The sequence below is a fragment of the Phascolarctos cinereus genome, unplaced genomic scaffold (assembly GCF_003287225.1).
Source record: "Phascolarctos cinereus isolate Bilbo 61053 unplaced genomic scaffold, phaCin_HiC Scaffold_8;HRSCAF=390, whole genome shotgun sequence".
In the NCBI taxonomy this organism is placed as follows: domain Eukaryota; kingdom Metazoa; phylum Chordata; class Mammalia; order Diprotodontia; family Phascolarctidae; genus Phascolarctos; species Phascolarctos cinereus.
Genome location: NW_027556291.1, coordinates 44895811 through 44903225, shown reverse-complemented (window position 1 = coordinate 44903225; position 7415 = coordinate 44895811).

Genomic DNA, 7415 nt, shown 5'->3' with positions numbered 1-7415 from the left:
TGACCTATAAATGGCAGCATTTAATGAATGAACATAAGCCTCCAGGGTAAAGTGGCCAGACGGCAAAGGTACCCATTGGTGACCCCAACAGGGAGAACTTGGTAAAGTTTCAAGCCTGGGGTTGGGGGAGTGAAGGAAGACTATCTCCTCTTTCCCTGAGGATTCAGTGAAGTGGCTCAGACTGCAAAGGTGAATGGGGACTGTGAGGGGGTAGACATGGGTCAGGCTTAGCTTACCAGAGACAAAGACCTACTGTCAGATTCCCCCTCCTCCCTTCCACAAACAAAAAAGAACTGAGTTTTAGCACATAAATCAACCTCTCTGAGCAAGAGGAAAGAGCAAACAAATCCTACTAAGAAATGAAATGCACCTATGAAGTCCTCTCCTATGCATTCATCCCCCTCTCTTGGATTATGTTCATTTGCACACTTGGCCTTTTCCCCATTAGAATAGAAACTCATGGAGGATAAGCCCCATGTCATATACAGCTTTGTAGTTTCATCAATGAACCCACTGTAATAAATGTTGAGTTTAGGATCTCACCCACAGTAGGTATTTACTAGCTATTTGTTGAATGGAACTGAATCCAATTTTTGCTTCCTGAGGGTAGATACAGTTTCAGGTAAGGCAAAGAGTAGAAATTAACATCCCACATTGGTCTGACCACTTCTTCTCCATTACTGGGCCTTAGGAGACTCAATCCTTAAGCCCAGTCTGGGCTTGGCCCCCAGAAGCTTTGTGACCAAACCAACTTACATTGTTTCCCGACTGGCTCCGGAATTCCAATCCAAAGTATTCTTTTTCCGCCAGGTTAAGATGACAGCAGCTCAGGTTGAACAATGCTTTCCCAGAGGACTTTTGCTAAAGCAGGACAAAGATGGGACACCAGCGTTATAGTCTCTTTGAGGTTTGGCACAGCTCAATTTGGCCACGGCTACATAAACAGGAAATATAACGACCCATTCATGCAGTTGCTATTGAAGGATTTTTCAAGGGATGGACATGTTCTATGCTGTCTAATAAGTAGTAGCTATGTGTCCCTGGGAAAAACATTTAACTTCTCTGAATCCCAGATTCCTTACCTGTAAAATTAGGCTACTAAGAGCACCTACCTCCCAGGATTGTTGAGAGACTCAAAAGGGCGAAGGCATGTAAATACTTTCCAGATTTTGGAGCACTTTCTCTCTGTTATTATCCCAGGCAGCTCCCTGCAGTGGAAGTTCCTTGAAGACCAGGACTATTTTCTCATTTGTTTATCCTCTGCACCAAGCACTTGTGCTCTGCATACAGTAGGTGCTAAATATCTGCCAAATTGATTTTAGCTGCATAAAGCAGTTGCCATGATATTAGTCAAGGTCACCATTTTCCAGCAAAGCTCTTGCCAGACAGACCTAAGTCCAAATTGTCTGGAGAACTTTGAGGACCTATTCTTCTAGCTGAGTTTGGCTAAGCCTGAGGCTTGGCAACAGAGGTTGCTAAAGTCCAGGGGAGCTTGGTGAGGAGCATGATGGGAAAATTGACTGCATGTTGATAGGCTGAAAGCCTCTAGTTAAGGCAAAGGATCAGGGTTGTGGCCTGGGAAGCTTGTGATGCTTAAGGGTTGCTTTTGAACCATAAATAACGCATGGCTTGTCAGGGATGCAGTTGGAATCATGATGGCGGCTTCCATTTCTCTAGATCTATAATTAGAGCTCAAAACAACCCAGGAAAGGAGGAAGTGAGGCAGGATTCCTATTCTACAGAGAAAGCAGAGGTTCAATGAGTTGCCCAAGGTCAAACCCAGGTCACCTGACTCCCAATCCAAAATTTTTGTCACTACTCCAGGGTGATGCCCATGATAACTTTCAAATGCTCTCCCTCTCCATTCACAACATTTCCAATTTTTCTTTTTGCTGCTTTTATTTTCATTTCCCATCTGGATGTTTGCTGAAGTAAGGGAACAGTTTCAGGGTACAGATACCACATCGGGGAACTACATCCCCCAGAAGGCCAGTAGCTGTCAGTGGGCTTCATTTAAAAGGAAAAGGGAAATCTCAATCTCTCTCTCTTCACTGAGATTGGCTACAGCAGTAGAAGCTGGAGGAGTGAGAAGGAAAGTTGATAGTATAAGAGGTACTCCTGGCAGAGCAAAAAGAACAGCTGATGGAGAGGGGGGAGGGAGACAGTCAGAAATAAGGCAAGAGCTGGGACAGAGTCAGCCTGGCATATTAAATTCCGATGCCCAAGGGGATAATGTCTACCAGTCACTGTTCTAAGAATGAATGAGAAGTTCTTGAATAGGCCCTGAGGATATGTCTAATACTGTAACACTCAGTGGTGAACTCATATGAACTCTGTCCATCTTTCAAGAGATCAGAATGTGTGGGGATCGTTTGGGAGTATTCAAACTCATAATTTGCTTTGGGAGGTGTGGAGAGATGACAGCTTTTTAGACCACTCATCAATACCAAAAAATCAAAACAAAACCCTTTAGTGGTTCCCTTCACTGCTAGAAGAGCTAACTTTAGCTTGACCTAATACTCCAAAATAGTCTTATATAAATTCCCAAATTATCCTGGACAAGCCTCACAAAATCTAGCCTAAACCCCACCCCCCCACCTCCACCTCAGCTCTGCAATCACATGCTACTTCCTTGGTTCAGAGTGCTTTTGAGGATAATCAACCAATCCAACCTACAGCTCAAGAGCCCCCATCTAACGGTCACAGCACTGCTACATGTGTTCCAGGCATATAAACCTAAACATCTATTTACTCAAGGTAAATTATGTGCATGGTACCCATACCTAGAAGGCTGCCAAGATGATTTGCTGATATGAGTGAGTCACAGTCCCAAGTAATCCCTTTGCCTTCCCTTCATCCCCTTCCTCAGCACCAGGCCACCCAGAACCCACAAGGGCAAATTAAGTGGTGGAAGAACTACCACCACCTAAGGTGATCTTTCCCATTTTGCCTTTTCCTCACTTTCTTCCTTCTCCCAGCCTTGGGCTGCTTGACTACTCACACCATTTGGGTAAATTGGGATTGACAAACTCCATTCCTTCCATGGATATGGAGAACCATGCCTAATTATCTGCCCTGCCCCTGAATTAGAAGGTCCTTCAAATTCCACCACTTGGCCTGCTTCCAGCTCTTCTGGAGCTCAGCATTGTCATTTGCCAGTGACGCAACTCCCAAAGCCCTGGGCCTTAATATCTGCCCTGCTGCTGCACTGTGATGACTTCAGGGACCTTTCATCTACCCTGCAGCTCACCTTTCTCATCCATTATCTTCCCCAATTGGAATGTGAGCTCCTTGAGAGCAAAGCCTATCTTGTTTTCTACTTGTATCTTTAGTGCTTAGCATACAGTAGGCACTTAATATGTGCTCTTTCATTCATTCATCCCAACTCCAGTGAGAGCGTTTGCCTAGCTGGAGTAACAGTAGCAGCACAAATAAGTAAAACTGGTATCTGTACAACTCCCTCACAATGCACTTTCAATCTGTATTCAATCAAATTAATAATGATCATTCATTACCTACTACAAAGAATATAGCATAGTATAGTGGAAAGAACTCAAACACTTAATCACAAGACCTGAGTTTAAATCCCCAACTCTGCTACTTACTATCTGTGTGACCTTGGGCAAGGCATTTAACCTCTGGGCCTCACTATCCTCATCTGTGACATGAGGGGGTTGGATTACATGATTTCTATGGTCTCTTCTAGCTGTAGATCTATGATCCTAAAGGCCAGGCCCTGGGCTGGGAAGATGAAGTGAAAAAAATAGTTCTTGCTCTCAAGAAGCTTATATTTTATCAGGGGAAATAATACTAACACACACACACACACACACACACACACACACACACACACACACACACACACACGTCCATACAAGCGTATACCTGGGGCAGCTAGGTGGCACAGTGAATAGAGGCTCCAGCCTTGGAGTCAGGAGGACCCGAGTTCAAATCAGGCCTCAGACACCTAACACTTACTAGCTGTGTGACCTTGAACAAGTTGCTTAACCCCATTGCCTAGACAAAAAGCAAAAATAAACAAACAAAAAAAAAGGGTATCCAAATCGTTCCAAAGAAGGCTATCAGGAAAAGTCCCATGTAGGTAGCAGTTGAGCTGAGCTCTGAAGGGAGCTGGGGACTCTGAGAGGCAGCGTCAAAGGAGTGCATTCTAGGCATGGGGGACAGCCCATACAAAGGCAAGGAGATGGAATATCGTGTGCAGAAGAATGAGTCTGCCAGTTGGTTCTCGTGTAGTGAGTGATATGGAATAGAAAACACACAAACCAACCTGGAAAGGTGGGCTGGAACCAAATTGGGAATGACAGAGGCAAGAGGGGGCTTCTTTTTTTTTTCCTTTGTTTTTTAAATTTTATTAATTTATTTTGATTTATCAACAATCACTTCCATACGCTTTTGAGTTGTAAATTTTTCTCCCCCCCACCCTCCCAAAGACAGCGCACAATCTGATATAGGCTTTACATTTATATTCCTATTAAACATATTTTCACATTAGTGAAGTTTTAAGTAAAAATTAAAATCAATAGGAGGAACCATCAGAAAGATGAAACAAATCTCAACAGAAGGTAAAAATAAGTGATAGCGATTTGACTTCCATAGTTCTTTCTTTGGATGTGGACAGCCTTTTCTATTCCGAGGCCTCTGGAGATGTCTTAGATCCTTGTAATGCTGAGAAGGGTTCAGTTTAACAATATTAGTCATTGCATAACGTGGCTGTTATTGTGTACAAAGTCCTCTTGGTTCTGCTCACTTCACTCAGCATCAGTTCATGTAAGTCTTTCCAGGTTTTTCTGAAGTCAGCCTGTTCATCATTTCTTATAGCACAATAGTATTCCATTACATTCATATACCACAACTTGCTCAGCCATTCCCCAATTGATGGGCATCCCAAGAGGTGGCTTCTTAAGCAAGGGAGTGACATGCTCAGGGCTCACCTGGGTGACAGCACCCATCTAATCTAATTTGGGACCCAAGAATCTGGACTACTTTTCCACTTCTAACCCAGAGACACCTTCTCAGGTTGGCAACACCTCCACCTGTCTGGCCTCATCTTCCCTGATTGGCGACTTCTTCTCCAGCCCCTCTATTTGAGGAAGCACCCACACTAACCATACTTCCTTGACTTAGCCCCTGACTTTCCAGACTTTTCCACCCTTGCACCTTACCCTTCTTCCTTTTCAGCACCCCTTTATGTGCTGTCTTCCCCCATTAGAATGTAAGCTCCTTGAGGCTGCAGCAGGGTCTGGCTTTCTTATGTATTTCTATCCCCAGAGGGGAGCACAGTGACTGGCACATGATAAGTGCTTTATAAATGCTGTATTTAACTATTGTGCTATAAGAAATGAACAGGCTGACTTCAGAAAGACCTGTGTGGTCTGACGCTGAGTGAAGTGAGCAGAACCAAGAGAACTTTGTACACAATAACAGCCACGTTGTGTGATGACTAATATTGATAAACTTAACCCTTCTCAGCAATACAAGGATCTAAGACATCCCCAGAGGCCTCGTGATGGAAAATGCTATCCACATCCAAAGAAAGAACTATGGAAGTTGAATCGCTATCACTGTTTTTCTCTTCTGTTGAGTTTTGTTTCCTCTTTCTAATGGTTCCTCCTATTGGTTTTAATTTTTACTTACAGCTTCACTAATGTGAAATGTGTTTAATAGGAATGTAAACGTATAACCTATATGAGATTGTGCGCCATCTTGGGGAGGGTGGTGGGGGAGGAAGGGGGGAAAAATTTTAAACTCAAAAGCATATGGAAATGATTGTTGATAAATCAAAATAAACTAATAAATTTTTTTAAAAAATAAATGCTGTATTTAATCTGATCCCAATAATGGACTGAAGTAAGGAGAGACTTGAGGCAGGGAGTCCAATGAGAAGGCTATGTTGAGGTGATGATGACCTGAACTAGGGCGGCAGCTTTGTGAGTAGAGAAAGGGGGGAAGATGCAAGAGACATTGCGAAAGTTAAAGAATCAATAAGGCATTTTTGAAAAATAACTGCTTGGATAAGAGTACTCCCTTATTGTGGGTAGTTTTATGGCTCTGTCCTAGACTTTTTTTTCCTGGAAATCCCATCAGTTTCCATGTGTCCACTCCACGTCACTCCCAAATCAAGAGAGCCAGCTCTAACTGACCTCTTAAACACCAACTCTATACTGCCAACTGCCTTCTGAACACCCCAAACTGGATGAATGGCCCATTAGCATCTCAAGCTTGACATGTTCAAAACAGAATTCAGTATATTCTGTGCCTCCCCCCTGCACCCCCAAACAACCACCCATCCTCCCAACTGTCTGTTTCTGTTAAGGATACTACCAAGGTCCCAGTTTTACAGCCTCAGTCATCCCTGATTCTTCCCTCTTCTTTACCCATCCTCAATCAGTTCTAACATGCTATCAATTCTTCCACAGCATCTCCCAACCCTCCTATTCTCTTCATTCCCAGTGGCCGACCACCTTCACTGAGGTCCTCACTACCACAGGCTATTCCTACTTGTTCTCACTGATTCTAGTCTCTCCCCTCTCCAAACCATCTTCTGTGCAGCTGCTGACATACTCTTCCTAAAAGCACAGGTCCTTCTACCTCTAGGACAAGCTCCTTAGCCTGCCACAACCCAGTTCCAATCTACCTTTCTCAGCTTGTTTGCAATATTCTTTCAACGTTCTATAATTCGGACAATCAGTGGTTTCTTAAATGTGACCTATCATCTCCCATCTCCATGCATTTTTTGTAGGCCACACTCATTCCTGAAATGTACTTCCTTCTTGACTATCAGAAACTTTGAGACTTGGTTCAGGTGTTAGTTTCTCTGTGTAGCCTCTCCTAATCTTTGACACGGTTGCTAGAGCCTAACCCTCTCCTTTGTGAAATGAGCTTGTGGTTTGACTTACCTGCACACAGCTGCTTAAGGCAGCTAGACGGCTCAGTGGGTAGAATGTCAGGCCTGGAGTCAGGAGGACCGGAGTTCAAATGTGACCTCAGACACTTACTAGGTGTGACTCTAGGCAAGTCACTTCATTCTGTTTGCCTCAGTTTCCTCATCTGTAAATGAGCTGGAGAAGGAAATGGCAAACCACTCTAGAACCTTTGCCAAGAAAACCCCAAATGGGGTCATGAACAATCAGGCAGAATTGGACAACATCCAGGTTCAATTCAACCAGTAGAATGTAAGTAGTAAGGAACTCTCCCTTCTCTCAACACCCAACCCCTCCCCACTGGCTCTCAAGATTGGGATTTTATTCCTGTCTTCCAAACTTCCTTGATGTGGGCCAGTAAACTGCTTTACATCTCTGAGCCTCACTTTCTTCATCTATAAAATCCTAGCTGTTTGGCCTTGGGCAGAATCGCTTTGTTTTTCTGAACTTCAGGTCTCTCATTTGTAAAACGGA